Source organism: Sinocyclocheilus anshuiensis, unplaced genomic scaffold (genome assembly GCF_001515605.1).
Source record: "Sinocyclocheilus anshuiensis isolate Anshui unplaced genomic scaffold, SAMN03320099.WGS_v1.1 scaffold1276, whole genome shotgun sequence".
NCBI classification, from domain to species: Eukaryota; Metazoa; Chordata; class Actinopteri; order Cypriniformes; family Cyprinidae; genus Sinocyclocheilus; species Sinocyclocheilus anshuiensis.
The window spans coordinates 205768-221558 of NW_015544217.1; the positions used below are offsets into that span (position 1 = coordinate 205768).

General features: G+C 35.9%; 1 protein-coding gene across 2 annotated transcripts in view; it reads left to right on the forward strand.

Annotated features, from left to right (window-relative positions):
- The window catches only part of gnb1l (guanine nucleotide binding protein (G protein), beta polypeptide 1-like), a 115499-nt gene that overhangs the window by 77053 nt on the left and 22655 nt on the right, over positions 1-15791 (forward strand). The window contains exon 9 of one of the 2 annotated variants that reach the window (XM_016497947.1): positions 10453-10670. The exons of the other annotated variant lie outside the window; for it this stretch is intronic. The gene's annotated coding sequence lies outside the window, so the exon portion shown is untranslated. Of the gene's footprint in view, positions 1-10452; positions 10671-15791 lie in introns of those variants that run through there. 2 annotated transcript variants of the gene reach the window in all.

Consider the following 15791-nt stretch of genomic DNA (forward strand, 5'->3'; position numbering starts at 1 on the left):
TGTGTATGTGTGTGTGTGTCATATGTACGAGAGTGCTGTCTACATGAAGAGTGTGTTCATTGTAAAGTGATACTATATTGGCAGCTCCTCTCTGGTAGGTGGTCCCATTTTTGTGGTGGGCCACATACAGTGTGTGTGTGTGTGTGTGTTTCTATATGTATAGCGAGTGTGTGTGTGTGTGTGTTTCTATATGTATATCAGTTCTGGGCCGGCTCTTGTGGTACCCTTTAGAGGCAGGGTTAAATTCTGAGTAAATGTGTATGAGTGTGTGTAGGTCACAGTGTGTCTCTCTGAAACTCTTCCCCAGGGATGGAGGCTGGTCTGGCTGCTTCTCAAAGACAGCCTTTTTCTCACTTATCCTGGGGGAGCTTCCCCTCCCTCCTGTTCTGAAATTTATGCAAAGACAATAATCTCTAATTGCAGTATCACATTACCAGAACAGTTTTCCAAAGCCCATTACAATCTACCGATTTAAAAAGCCAACATTTCTCACAGACAGACAGAGAGACAGAACGAATGAGGGAATGAAAGAAACATAAACAGAAAGAGATTATCATGATATGTGAGTGACTCTGTGTCTCTTCCGTCCATTATCACTAGGGCTTTTTAACTTTAGTGTTAAACTTTGGCACGCAACTTCTACGGCACCATTTGTGTCATGTACATGAATGATATTTCAAATCGTCATTCGACTTTTTGTTGAACTTGAACCACCAACCTAGCATTCCCCAAGAACACACTATATATCACATATGGTCTAACAACCACTCAGAACACCTTAGCAAACGCTTAGCAACAACCTGGCAACCACACACAACATCCTAACATCATAATGGCAAATATGACAAAAAATGTGTATGTACAAATCTTTTTAAGTTTCAAATTATCTTTTTTTTCTCCCTTAATGAAACATATTTCTTGAGTGTTACCTAAATGCCAGGCCAATAGATATTTTCTCAAATATTTTCATATATTATATTGTATTATATTAATATTATAATATATACATATAATGTAATCTAATATTTAAAAATATATGCTTAAAGGATTTACCATATATGTATACCATATTACACACACACACACACATGCATGAATGTGTGTGTATAAACATTTTATAAATGTATATTAACATTTATATTATTAAATTGTATAAATATATAATAGATTTTTAATTATTTTAAGTATATTTTTTCATTTAAAATATATTATATTGTAGTATATTGTATTTATAAAATGTTATATATATATTTAAATGTATTTATAAAATTGTATATATATATTTTTGTTTAATGTTTTTATATATTTGTTTTATATAAAACAAATATATGTATAACTACTTGCATCTGAATTTGAGAGAGAGAAATATATGATAAAGAGAAATGTGAGAATGGAGGAAAACAGAGGAGAAAGAGACCTTTCTCTGAAATCCATAAACATAATTTAGTTACATTTCAGTTTAAGTAGGTGTATAAAATGAGATGATTCACTGTTTCCCAGAGCTACACACTCCTCTGTCTCCTGGTGAAACATAAACATGGCTATGCTTCTTTTGTAATACAAAAATACTGGCTTTAGACTGTCTGTCCCACACTGTCAGGACATGTTAAAGGTCGTCTGTGGACAAAGACATGGCTTATCCTCGCAAACCAGTTGGCTGTTCGCCTCATGGATGGAATTGTAAAACAAGCCAACACCCCCCATCCGTCTTTGAAGAAATGGTACGGCTAAATCTCACGGCACACAAACCTCACCGCAAAACCACACGCCCTGGCAGAGACACGTACAGGTGGGCACCTCTCTATATCACACATTTACTCTTTCTCTCTCTCTCTCACTCTCTCCTCTTAAGTGGTTTCCATTATCAAGATTGTTCATTTCAGATGTAATGCTTGGCTGAATCTTTTCTCTGCCCGGGGGTTTTACATGGCTTTGTGCTCTCAAAGCTGTCTAAACACACAACACCTGAGAAGCAAGGAGGATTATGGGCCTTTGAGGATGGCGGGAGCACATGTGCGCAGCAGTGTCTGAGTCAGATCTAATATTGGTCGGACCCGTTCACCTAAGCCTGTTTTATTGAGTCTTCTTTCTGTTCCTCTGATGCGAGCATTAACCGCTGCCTCGCAGAGTGCGCGTGTCACGATGGGCCAACGGGTGCGGGGAGGAGATGGTATGAGGATCATTCTGAGGATTAAGCCGAAAGCAAACCCCTGTAATTAAAAGGTTGCAAATTGAATTTGAACTTTGATGTGTTTGAGTGCTGGTGTCCGTGTGGCAGTAGTTTGGAGGAAGTCAGAATATGAGAGATTAACCTCATTGTGTTTGTCTCAGAGCTCTTGATACCAGTGTCTGGCTAGATGGGAACAGCCATGAAGAAGAGTCTGAACATCCCATATTGATTTATTGATTTACAGAAGAAATTCATGTCTTAAAGGGAAACACTGTATAAAAAAAATCCATCAGCGGTGGTTGCCAGACCCTTACTATGAAAAATAGAGTACATTTTGAGTTTTACATTAAACTTAAATTTACAGTAAACATTACTAAAATGTGTTTTAAGGTAACTTACTGTCAACCAGGTACCGGTCACAGAAATGAAAAGTGTCATTGTTTACAAATCACCAAATTTGTCTGATTGACTTAGTTTGATGGAGAAACTCTGAAGACTGTATAGGTTGTTCTTTTCCATTGTACATTGAATAAGGACTGATATTTTCAAGCTTCAAATAGGACACAAAACATCAATAAAGTAGTTGATATGTAGTTGATTTAGAAGAGACCAAAATTCACTCTGAACCACATAGCACGCATTAAAAACACCCTAGAACACCTTAGAAACCTCCTAGAACATGTAGAGAATGTGCTATAAATATTGTTCTTCTTTTGGAGCTATGGTGTGCCATCTTTTTCTTCCTTGTTTGTCATTTTTTTTGTGGTTGATCTGGCAGCGTTGAGCTTTTTTTTTTGTTTGCTAGATGTGCACACTTTTTGTTACATTTTTGTCAAACTTCCAAGAAACTACATGGTAGCTAGTTTAAAATCACGCAGAATTACCTAACCGTTCTAGCAACCTCTAAGACATTACCTTGTAATGTGTGATGTGAATAATGTGGACGCAAAGTGAACCGGGTTCTCTTTGTGGTCCACTTAAATGGCTCCAGTTACTCACTAAATCTGCCCCAAGTTTGCGATTCAAATCATAAAACTGGTCTGGACTGTGTGGGCCAAAAACATACAAGCCTATACAAGCCTATAAATAGATTCTACAAACCATTGGCACCAATGGTCTCTGTGATCTACTTATTCTTACAGTGCTTTAGGGAATCGCAGCCCTGAATGAATCATTCACAAATCAGATGATTCTGGTTCTCAAGTTCAACTCCTCGAATCAGTGATCCAGTCACTGCAGTTAACAACAGCTCACTGGAGGGGAAAATTATAAATGAATAACACAAACCTATCATATGTCTTTGGAAGACTTTTACAGTCTTATGGACAACTTTTATAATAATTTCATGATGCTTTTGCCTGAAGCTTGAAATTTTTGGTCCCAGCAGAGTCTACAGAACTTTTGTTTTTTACATAAGAAAGAAAGTCTTATGGGTTTGGAGTTCAAGTCAGAAGTTCTTCTTCGTTTCTTTCGCTCTTTCTTTCTCTCTCTCTCTGTCTTTGCTCTTGCTCTGCAGGCAGTAGATGTGTTTATTAAAGGCCACAGAGGCCCAGCAAAGCGAATTGCTGGCCCTCTGCTGAGTGGCGTTTGCCCTCTCTCCCCTCCATATCTGACGCTACGGCCCCTCTGTGTCCGTCTACAGCTGTGCTCCTCACGACACACAGAGGGCCCTGCCAATCACATCGTCTTAGACTACGCTCTCTGTACTGCCGCTAATAACACATTACACAACCCAATTTCATGACCAGTAACTTTTGAACACACATCCTGTCTGCACTGTATCAACTGTATCTCCCTCTTCGTCTTGGTTGTTTGTGTGTCTCATGGTTTGCATGTCTTCATGTTTGACATATGGGTTTTTCAGTTTGTGGCTTTCATGCATGGTAACACCTGAAAAGTGTGAGTTAAGAGTCATTGTAATTTTTAGCCTAAATGTAAAGACAAAATGAGACAGTGTTTAGCTAATGGAATGATGGCAGTGTGGGAGTTTCAGATGTGATCAGCTGGCTAAGCCTAGAGCGAAACGAGTGTGAACCTGCAACCGGGACCACAGCTCACAGTCATATATGAGTAAATGTGAATTGCTTTTAAGCAAAAAAATTAAAAATAAATAAATAAAAATTCTTCTTCTACTTCTTCTACTAATATACACTTTAGTTGTGATTTGGAGCCAGTCTACTGTCCATACAGTATAATATAGAAATAGAAAATTTAAACAATGTAATATTTCAATATATATTTTCAAACACAAAATACACAGAATGAAAATATAAATAAATAAAATATAATTTGTACAATAAAATATATGTATATTTTTACAATATATATGTAAAAATACAGTATAAATGTAAAAATCTAAATATTTAATAATAATAAACAACTACAATTATTATTATTATTATAAATAAACTAAATACTACTACTAATAATAAACTAAAATGGATATTATTATTTAGCAAGTATTAATAATAATATAAATATATACTAAATATTACTACTACTACCACTAATAGTAATAATGAACCACTAAAGTAGAAATAATAATAATAATAATAATGATATAAGCCCAAATATTAAAGGGGTCATGAACTGAGAAATCAAAATTCCCCCTGATCTTTTGACATAGAAGAGGTCATTGTACTATAAAAACACCCTGTAAGTTTCACGACAGGTTGTGGAATGTGCCACTTTATGATTTAATAGTGTGGCTAAGCACCGCCTCCGCAGAAGAAGATCAATGCCTGCTTCTACATCACTGTCTGTTTAGCCCCGCCCACCGATTCACACGTGTAGTGTAAATAATGAGAGAAGCAATCGCAGGTCTACACAGAAACCAAACGATAAAGATGCTCCAAAAACAACAATACACTGTGCAGTGCCATATTGTGGTCTTTGCATTGCCTTCCTTCTGATCCCAAAATTAGGAAAGAGTGGATGAACTTTATTTTTAATGAAGATCCAGACCTCGTCAGTAAGTCCTTTGTTCACTTCATTTCACCACGGATTCGTTTACAAACAGGGCACAATTCGACGAAGGATTTTCAGAAAGATTGAAACTAAAAGATGATGCTGTGCCGAATATATAGGATCTGACAGTAATGTCGCACCACACAAGTGTGAGTAACTGTTTTTATTACGTGGTCACTATTGTTTTGTCTGTTATTACAGATCGTTTGATATGTACTGAGTATTTATGCGTTTTTAACCGTCGTCTTTTAGTGTCCATCTGTGAAGGATGTAGGGTGTCAAACATACACAACTGTTAGCCAATCAAAGCAGTGGGTGTTTACTTCCAAGTCTACAATCTGCCACGACTATTCAAACAGCGTTCTGATTAGGGATTGCCGATATCACTTATTTTGTTTTCGATATGATACCGATACTTTTAAAGGCCAGTATTGTCGATATAGATACTTCGAAACTGAACTTATGAAATTTATTAAAATATTAAATTACTAATGGTAAAATGGATAATGATACCCACTTAACTTTATATTTGAAACACATTTTAACATTCAATAAACCTTAATTGCAACTTATTAGGTTATATTTTGTTTACATATGGTTAAATTATGTTTACTGTAGTGATAACCATGGAAATCTACAAATACTATAGTTGAAATATGGTCACTTTAGTAAAACCATGGTTAATTTTCATAAGGGACTGCCAGTGTATGGCTGTCTTTTAACATGCAATCTTTTATTCTTACAGTGAACTTTAACGTTCAATTTAAATAAATGTAATTGCACAAACTATGTAGGCTACTAGTTCAATATGTTTATTGTGAAACTGATAAGCAGGAAAATAGTTCTATCCTACACAATTATTCGCTAACATAGGTTATTCGTCCAATTCAATGCATATTGTACGCATTAAATGTTTTGTTTAAGAAACAAAATCACTGGTAAAAAATTAAAGATTAAAAGTATCAATATTTTTTATTTGAGTATCGATACTTTCGATACTCGCATCAGTATTGACATATCGATACTTCAGGATTGATACGCCCATCCCTAGTTCTGATGAGGGGCGTCAAAACAGGTCAGAAAATAGCCTATTACTTCTGAATTATGATGTTTTTTGATGTGAAAATCTTGATAACATTATAAGTGGACCTCAGAGAACAGTACAAAATAATAAAAAAGGCAGTTCATGACCCCTTTAAGGGATAACATGAACACAACAAAGTGAACTTGGATCTCTTTTGGTTCATTTAATTTCTAATTATATTAAATGTAAACAATATGACATTGAAAAATATGTATTAATATTTTTATTAAAAAACAAAATAAAATATGAATATTATCTCTCTCTCTCTGTATATATATATATATATATATATATATATATATATATGTGTGTGTGTGTGTATTTTATATAATATTTAATATTAATAATAATAATAAAATGTTATTTTATTTTTTTCACTCAAAGGGCTCTGAGTTTGGTTCTTTCAAAGAGGTCACAAGTGTGAAAACACCCTTAAACTCCAGCTACTTACTCTGAACTGCTTGAGTCTTTGATTCCTGTAGTTGTGCTGGATAAAAGAGAGCTACATGATAAATGACACCATATTCTGTCTACTGACAGTATACTGGTGTACACTCACCTTTGTAGTGGGTATTACTCATCCACTTATTTTTGTGTCTGCACAATAGATATACAAACACAACAGTGCCATATTTGTTTGATCAGTCTCTTAAACGCTCGCTATAATTTGTAGTAGGATCTAAGGCCTTGCATAGACAGGAATGCGCTCGCAATCTGTCGTATCTGTCATGTGTGAAAAAGATCGATGGCACTAGATCTAAAGATTAGCTGAGTACACTGTACCAAGATTTGTCACCTTTGGCCCAGCAGACGCTTGAAATCCGGCAGGAATTTACTTTCAAAGGTGCTACACCTGAGCACACTTGTACGCAAAAACACAAGATTAACTGTGCCGCTCTATTATGAGCAACATGAATATGAAGCAAAACAACTTGAGGGTTTGAAAAACTCAGACTCTAATGACATTAATGAAAGGGAGAGAGGGAGGGAGTTCATTCTATAGCTAAAACACACATATTGTACATACACAACACAACAATCCCAAAATGTCAGTGTCACATACATATATTTCTATGGCCAGTTACACATGAAATCATAAAAACATGTACTTAATAATAACAATAATAATAAATATTAAAAATGACTATCTTACACTAAACACTTGATACTATCATGCAGTTTTTTTTTCAGCAGCCTTGCAGGACAGAAGAATTTGAGAGTGTGCATTTTATTACAATGTTCATTGCAAACACAATATTGTGGGTCATAAAGTGGGCAATTCAGTTCCTACTCGTGCCAGATTGGCTTGTACCATTTGATGGTAAATGACAGGGTGAAATCTCTAACAGCTAGCATGTAATTTGGCCATCCCAAATGTGAACGGGCACAAGCCCTTCACATCATGTAAGAAATCTAACCTTGGCATTTCTCCGAACGTCTTGTCAGAGAAAGAATTAATGCATTGCCCTCTGGCCTCTGGAAGCGAATACAAAAGCACTGCAGTCAGAACAGATTCTTCAGCCTTAAACATGTTACTGTGGCTTGCCAACTGTTGTAAAAATATAAAGCAAGAGGGGAAAAAAAAAAAAAAGAGCAGAAAGGGCACGGATGCCGTGCTGAATATTATCCCCAGAGTAACACAGGCGCACCTTCTAGAATGACTCTATGGCTGTTATTTTATATGGATGACAAATTGCAGGTATCTTCTCTTGGCGTGCTGCCCATGCTGCCAAAGTCTGCGGTTGGGTCTGAATTCGCCCGACTACGCCATCTGAAAAAAAAAAAAAAACCCACAAACACACACACATACACATACACACACATTGTGCAGCGTGACACTCACTTTTATGTGTCCAGTCCATCAGCTCCCACCTTCGCCCACCACACACCCTGAGAATGCATGACTGAAAGCTGACATATTAAATATAAGACTATAATAGCTCATGCACTGATGAATGAGGTGCTTTTTCCAAAACACGGAAATGACTTGATTTTGTCCTAATGTTAACTGACAAAATAGGCATGTCAGTATGTTGTTGCAGACACTAACCACACGGCTGCATTGAATTCAGTAAAGGGGTGTCAGAAAATGATGGTACATACGTCTAGATCGTTACTATCTTGACAGCCATCCATTGACAAAGCACTGATGTATACAATTCCTGTCATATTTGTATGATATTTAACGTTTGCAATTGTAGATCAGCACTGTAAAGAATGCTTGCATTGTTTGAGGCTGGATTTGGTTTTGGCAGTTACAACTATAAGTACACACAATGACACTATAGACTGACACTGTACTTCAATACACGTCAGAGAGGTTACTTCCTCAGAGTTGGAAGATTTATTTGTATACCACTCAACCATAGCTATATTGTACGGAGCCCCGCACATGACATGCAAGAAAAAATAAATAAATTATGTGCACGATTTGCTAATTCGTTCCCTTGATGTACTAAAATGTACACACGATTACTATTTCATTCCCTCGATTTGCTAAATCGTGCACACTATTTACTAATTCGTTCTCTCGATTTATAAATCATGTGCACGATTTAGCAAATCGAGGGAACGAGTTAGTAAATTGTGTGCAAAATTTATAAATCGAGGGAACGAAATAGTAAATCGTGCACACGATTTAGCCTACTATTTTTTTCCTGCATGCCATGTGCGGGGCTCCGTAATATTGTACACTTCTGTAGCATTTTTTTCTGAGTTTGATGCATAGGCCTGCACCTTTAAAACTTCAACACTAGGTCATGATTAGCTAACATGTTTGCATGTGAAATGAGTAATGATAGAAAATTGGTAAATGCTGAATAGCTGTTGATTTGTGTAAATATGGCTGGTCATTGGTTGTGATGCCATAACCATTCAAAAGCAATATTTTTCTGTTACAATTTTTACAGAAAATATCTGTGTATTTTTTCTAATATTTTATTTTTTTCTGCAAAATGTAGATATACACTACCATTCAAAAGTTTGGAGTCATTAAAATCATTTGCTCACCAAAGGCAGCATATATTTAATTAAAAATATAGTAAAAACAGTAACATTGTATGCAACAAATATTACATTGTTTAAATAACTGTTTTCAACTTGAATATATTTTGAAATGTAATTTTATTCCTGTGATGCAAAGCTGAATTTACAGCGGCCATTACTCCAGTCTTCACTGCCACATTATCATTCAGAAATCATACTAATATACAAATTTCTTATTATTATCAATCTGTTGAAAACTTTTTTTTTCAGGATTTGTTGAATAGAAAGTTCAAAATAACATTTATTTGAAATAGATTTTTTTTAACAATGTAAAAGTCTTTACTGTTGCTTTTGGTCAATTTAATGTGTCCTTTATTAATAAAAGTATTAATTTCTTTCAAAATTCAAAACAAACAAACAAAAAAAATCGTATCAACTCCTTTTACTGAATATTTATTTAGGGATAAAATACTACATGCACCTTTAAATAACCTTGGGATGTGTAGACTTGTCTAGTAGCTATAAAACAACAACAACAGAATTTAAACATTAAGACTCTGTTTATATTCACTGAAGTAAAATAAATGCATTTATTAAATTTGCTGTCTTCCCTTCTGCCAGTTATTTATGTTGTGGATCTGTGGATCCTCTAATGTTTCTGCAGATATTTAGTGGATGCAGATGTGTTTTGCTGGAACAAATGGATGAAGAAAGCATGTGATTGGAGGGTTTCTTTAAGATGATGCAATCAGTCATCCTGTCAGAGTCGGCACACGGGCTAAAGCCATAAAACGTAATAAAGATCTGGATATATCTGGCCCTCATGAGCAAGTATGCCTGTCTGATTGCTGCTGGCAGACATGTGGCTCCCTCAGGCAATGAAACTCTCTCTTCTCCCCTGCAGTCCGCTTCTCCACGAACTTCCCTCTCTGCCAGATCATGCTGAGCCAAGACAGAAAAACCAACAACTGCACTGCATGATGAAAGCAGGGACAGTGGGGGGCTTCCCATAAATGACTCTCCCACTCTCTCTGCTGTCATTCCCATTTCCACAGTGTGCCGTTATACATGTCACTCTGATGTGAAAGGCATGCTGACATCGCTCTTTACACGCAGGAGTAGGTGTGAGTCTGCGTATATCTGTGTGCTTTTGTGTATAGATTAGTTCAGGTGTATGACACTTGACAAAACTCCTCCCCATTTTCAAGGCCTCTAAATCTTGTTTGTCTTGTTTTTTCTAATACAGTTGTTTTTCAGAACGCAAGGCAGCTGTATGACCTACAGACTTCACTCTTTAATCAACTGCCAGCAACCCAGACACTGACCGTCACACTGTGTTGATTGTTAGGTCGGCTTTTAAAAAGCAGTTAAGTCAACTTGAAGTGAAAAATGCATTGTGATATGAGTTATTTCTGTAATGTGACTTATTTCAGAGCCAAGTTGTATACTGTATTCTACAAGAACAGAAATGTAGAGTGGGACTTTTTCAATACATACCAAATTCAGGTCGAAGCCTTCATATGTTTCTGATTTATCTGTGCACTTTATGTAAAATATATATATATATATATATATATTTTTTTTATATATATTTTTTATATATATATGTTATATATACACATTAAGAAGCAAAAACTGTTTTCAACCTTGATGATAATAATAAGAAATAATGGCTGCTGAAAATCAAAGGAAAATTCAGCTTTGCCATCAGAGGAATAATTATTTTCAAATATTTTCAAATAGAAAATGGTTATTTTGAATGTATGTAATAATGTAATAATATACATACAAGACATATTTCAAAAACTAATTAATAGATGTTTTTGTTCTGATATATCTCAGAACATGCCCATTCATCCATTCACCAAACTGAATCCTACACTCTAAAAAAATGCTGGGTTAAATACAACCCAGCACTGGGTAAAATATGGACAAACCCAGCGATTGGGATGTTTTTGACCCAGCAGTTGGGTTACTGCCCAGAAGGTTGGGTTAAACATTTAACCCAACTGTTGGTTGAAAACAACCCAATCGCTGGGTTTGTCCCTATTATACCCAGCATTTTTTAGTGTAGACAGGATCAGAAACATTCTCCAATACTGCTTTGATATGACAATAGAGATTGTGTTGCATAACAAATTTGTGGTGGTGAAGTTTTCCAACCCACTGTGGTCTCCGTTTCAAAGCACCACCATAGTGCAGACCAGTGACTTCCTGTTGGAGAAGATGTATGGTTATGCAATGCCCCAATAAGAGCAAATAAATACAGCAAAGGCCCCGTAGCAGCCCGGCGTGGGCCTTCCATCCCTCCGCTTACTCATTTGATTCCAAGGAGAGCAATACACACAAACACTCTCTCATACCAGGACAAGCTATTTGTTTTCCTCCCGGCTCTCCGCGTTTGTTCTGGTTTGTGTGGAACGATGAGGAAAGGCCTGAAAAATCCATGTGATCTGACTCTCGCTCTTGTGGTGGAGCGTTTTTGCACATGGAGCCCATCAGAAGCTAAATGAGCTGTTAATACCACGTTAGCTGAGCTGGAAAGAGTGCTACGTTACCGTGCTGCCACAGATTCGGCCAGAAAAATGTATTTAATATTATCCCTGCAAACCAACTTTTTTAGTGCCTGTGTGAATTTGGTCTCACAATGGTTAAGATGAGTAGATATAATCTTATGTTTTTTGTTGTTGTTGTTAAAAAGGCTTTTATTTCAGCACACAGGAAGATTGTAGGCAGGGAAGGTCATTCTCTTTGTGATAAAGATCTGGAAAGAGTGCTTGTTAATTCTTCAGAGTGTTCATATGATCTTGAATCTAGGCACGCAGTACACAGGGAAAGCGTTCGCAGGAGGCGGGCAAGTTAAAACTGAGCTCTTTCCGATAACACAGAGGTGGCCTTACACACCTCCTCTGGAGGCCCCAACAGTAACATTGGTCAACAGAGACAGAATATTAAAGTGAGGTTTAATTTCAGCCTCAGGCAGTCATCTCAGTCAAACACTTACATAGCCATTAATTTGAGGGCCAGGAAACATTAGCGGCAGAGTGTGTTTGGACAGAAATCTGGTTATTTTAGAGGGGCTACTATTCGAGGCAAAAAGGTGGAGCCAAACACATTGCCTGCAGAAATTAGGCTACATTTTTTTGTTTTATGTTTCTAGACTTTTTATGTTTGCTACGGATGTGAACAAACCCTTAAACCCTTATAAAACTTGGGTATGTAACTCATCTTGGACTGTTTGTGCTACCAACATGAATGATATCTTGTACAATCAGGTCAGGAACACACTGACAAAGGAGATCAGAATGGCTAAGAGGAGCTACTCTAAAAAGCTGAAAAACCAGTTTTCAGCAAACGACTCTGCTTCAGTGTGGAAAGGCCTGAAAGACATCACAAACTACAAGACACCATCCCCCAGCACTGAGGCAAATCAACAACTTGCTGGCACTGTGGCTGCAGTAGAGTCATTCAGATTCCTGGGCATTGCCATCTCACAGGACCTGAAGTGGGACAATCACATTGACTCCATTGTAAAAAAGGCCCAACAGAGATTGTACTTCCTTCGCCAGCTGAGGAAGTTCATCCTGCCACAGGAGCTGCTGATACAGTTCTGCTCAGCCGTCATTGAGTCTGTCATGTGCACTTCAATAACTGTCTGGTTTGGCTTAGCTACAAAATCAGATATCAGAAGACTACAGAGGATGGTTCGGACTTCAAAGGGGTAAATCCAGGAAAACAGGCAAAGATCAGAAACCGCGAAAACAGGCAAGGCAAGGCAAAACAAGGAAAACACAGAGACTCGGAATGGGGTACGGGCTAAACAATACTCAGCAGAGAAAGGTGGTTAGAGTGGGTGTTATATAGTGAGTGAGGTGATTAGAAACAGCTGTGTGCAATGAATGCAATCAGTGCAGTGTGCAAATCGTGCAAAGAATGATGGGATATGTAGTCCGGGGTGCTATGCAACAGTTTGTGTTGTGCGAGAGTCAATGTAATGGAAAGGGTGACCTCTGGTGGTGAATAAACGGAAGTCCATGGACCGAATTCGTGACACTCGTATGTGCAATATTCCTTGTATGTGTAAACATACTTGGCAATAGTTATTTCAAACTGTGTGACTCATTGAGGAGGTGTATGCATTTATGTTAACACTGTATAATAAATTCCATGCATTATGTATTAACTAGCAATGAGCAATGCATGATTTTAACCCTTGTGTTGAAAATCTTAATTTAAAACTTAATGGTGATCCCAGTCAGAAATGCTATTTTACTATATTGTCACAAAATCTTGGATTCAATCTTTTCGTCAACTTCTTTTCTTTCATTTAACAGTTTATTTATTTTTTTATTTTAGGGTTTTGTTGTTGTTTTGAACTGTTTGGTTATAGGCCTCGATGAACTGAACTTATGCACCTCAATTTTTGAGTGATAAAAGCATTATTTGTGGGAAATTTTGGCAACGTTCACTCAAAAACAAGGTGCATAAGCTCAGATCAATGAGGACTATGATCATTCAATTCCATAAATAAATACAAAACCTAAATGAAAGAAAACTTTACAGTTGATAAAATGGCTGAATGCAATATTTGGTAATAATATCATAATAAGCAATTTAAGCAATTTTTAAAAAGTCTGGTCATTTTGGACCAGGAACTCCACAAGTGAAACAAGGAAAAAAAAAAAAAAAAAAAGTGGATATTATCTTCATTTTGGACCAGGAACTCCACAAGTGAAACAAGGAAAAAAAAAAAAAAAAAACGTGGATATTATCTTATCCACATTTTGAAATTACAATTTTTATCTACTGGATAATAAAATGTTTATTTTGCATTAAAGGACCATATTTATAGTCCACACTATCACAGAAACTTGAAGGTGGACTCTTTTGGCTTTTACTAATAAGAAACCATCTAGAAAATGCTAGCAGATGCATAGCAATGTGCTAAAAGTACAGCAATTGCCTGGCAACCACTATAAATGCACGGACAAGAACACTCATTTTGTTCAGAAAATATTCAAATCGAATTATTTCATCGAGTTTGGCTTGTGTAAGTTATTAAGAAAGTTAATAGGTAAAACAGAACTTGTTTATATCTTGAATAGATCAAGTACATACATATTCACACACAGCAGGAGACTATTTTTTTTGGCTGCTGTCAGTCTATTGTCTGCACATTGCCTTCAAAAGCGCCAGTACCCTGACAGGAAGGAGCTCAGCTCTGTTCTTGTGACACCTTTTGAAAAGTATAAGCTGATCCTTATCACTACCGAAGCACGTGTGTGAAATTGTTAAACAGTATGTAGGTCATTCAATAGCTGCAGTACAAGAAGCCCCACCAGAACTTCCCCTCATGCCAATTAAAACACATTACACATCGCAGCTCTTCCGCAAGGAGACTGGCTCTCCAGGGTGCAGTCGGCTGGATATAATCTGTGAGTTAGTTTACAGTGAAGTCAGCAAAGTTTTTATTTTTCTTTAGTTCAGACCATGTTTGCAGAACATTTAATGCACCATCTCTCCCTCATACAAGTTTAAGGGATTGATTGATATGTATCAGTTTGTGTTGACATACTGAACACCGGCTTAGTTAATTTAAATTTAAATCATGTATAATGTATTGTTGCACATTTCCAGTTATTTAACCATGCACCATTAACCATGCATTTTTAATATTAAAGGTTTAGATTCCATTTGTTGCCTTCTCTTTGGTTTTATTTCTTTCTTTTTTTTTCTGGCACATTATTGGATATTTGCAAGTTTTAAAGATGGCATACAATATTTATAATATGTATGATATGTGTACCCAAAAAAGTTGTTCTGTTACATAAAACTGTAAAATGTCCTATACATAAGCATTGCATTAATTAATGCCCCTTGAAATTTAGTGAATACAAAGTGGGTCACAATATGCATTTATAGTATTCATGAATTAGAATGTTATAAGAATTTAAATAAATGGCTATTTATTTATATAAAAAACTATTTTAATTTAAATATAATTACAGCCTTTTTCAAAATGATGAAAAGGACTCAAAAGCATGTAATAAACTTCTTCAAAAAGAAGAATTGGTAAACATCAAAATTTGGTAAACATGTATTTATTTAATAATAAATATGATTTTTCCTCAGTTAGATATTTAATAGAGAAAATCATTGAATGTATAGATCCAGAAAACTAAAATATTACCATTTCAGTTTGTGATTTGTGACATAAAATGAAAAGATCAATGTTTAGTTATTTTGATTTATGCAAAAATGTATATTAAGTTGTATTTTTAGTTTGTATTTATGTTAGTTATTGATTTTAAATCCGTAATTCATAGTATGCTTAATATTTAAGGATTATTCATTGAAGTTTAATGGAAATTTGTCATGCAATTAAATTTTGTACATTTTGAAAAATAAATAAAATAAAAATAAAGTCGTTTAAAATATTTTTTGATTGATACAAATGTAGTTTATTTAATTGTTTTGTGGGGCTATAGTGATTGCACATTCACCTATAGCTATTAAAGGTGGGGTAAGCGATTTCTGGTAGCCAATGTTGACATTTGAAATCACCAAAACAAACACGCCCCTACC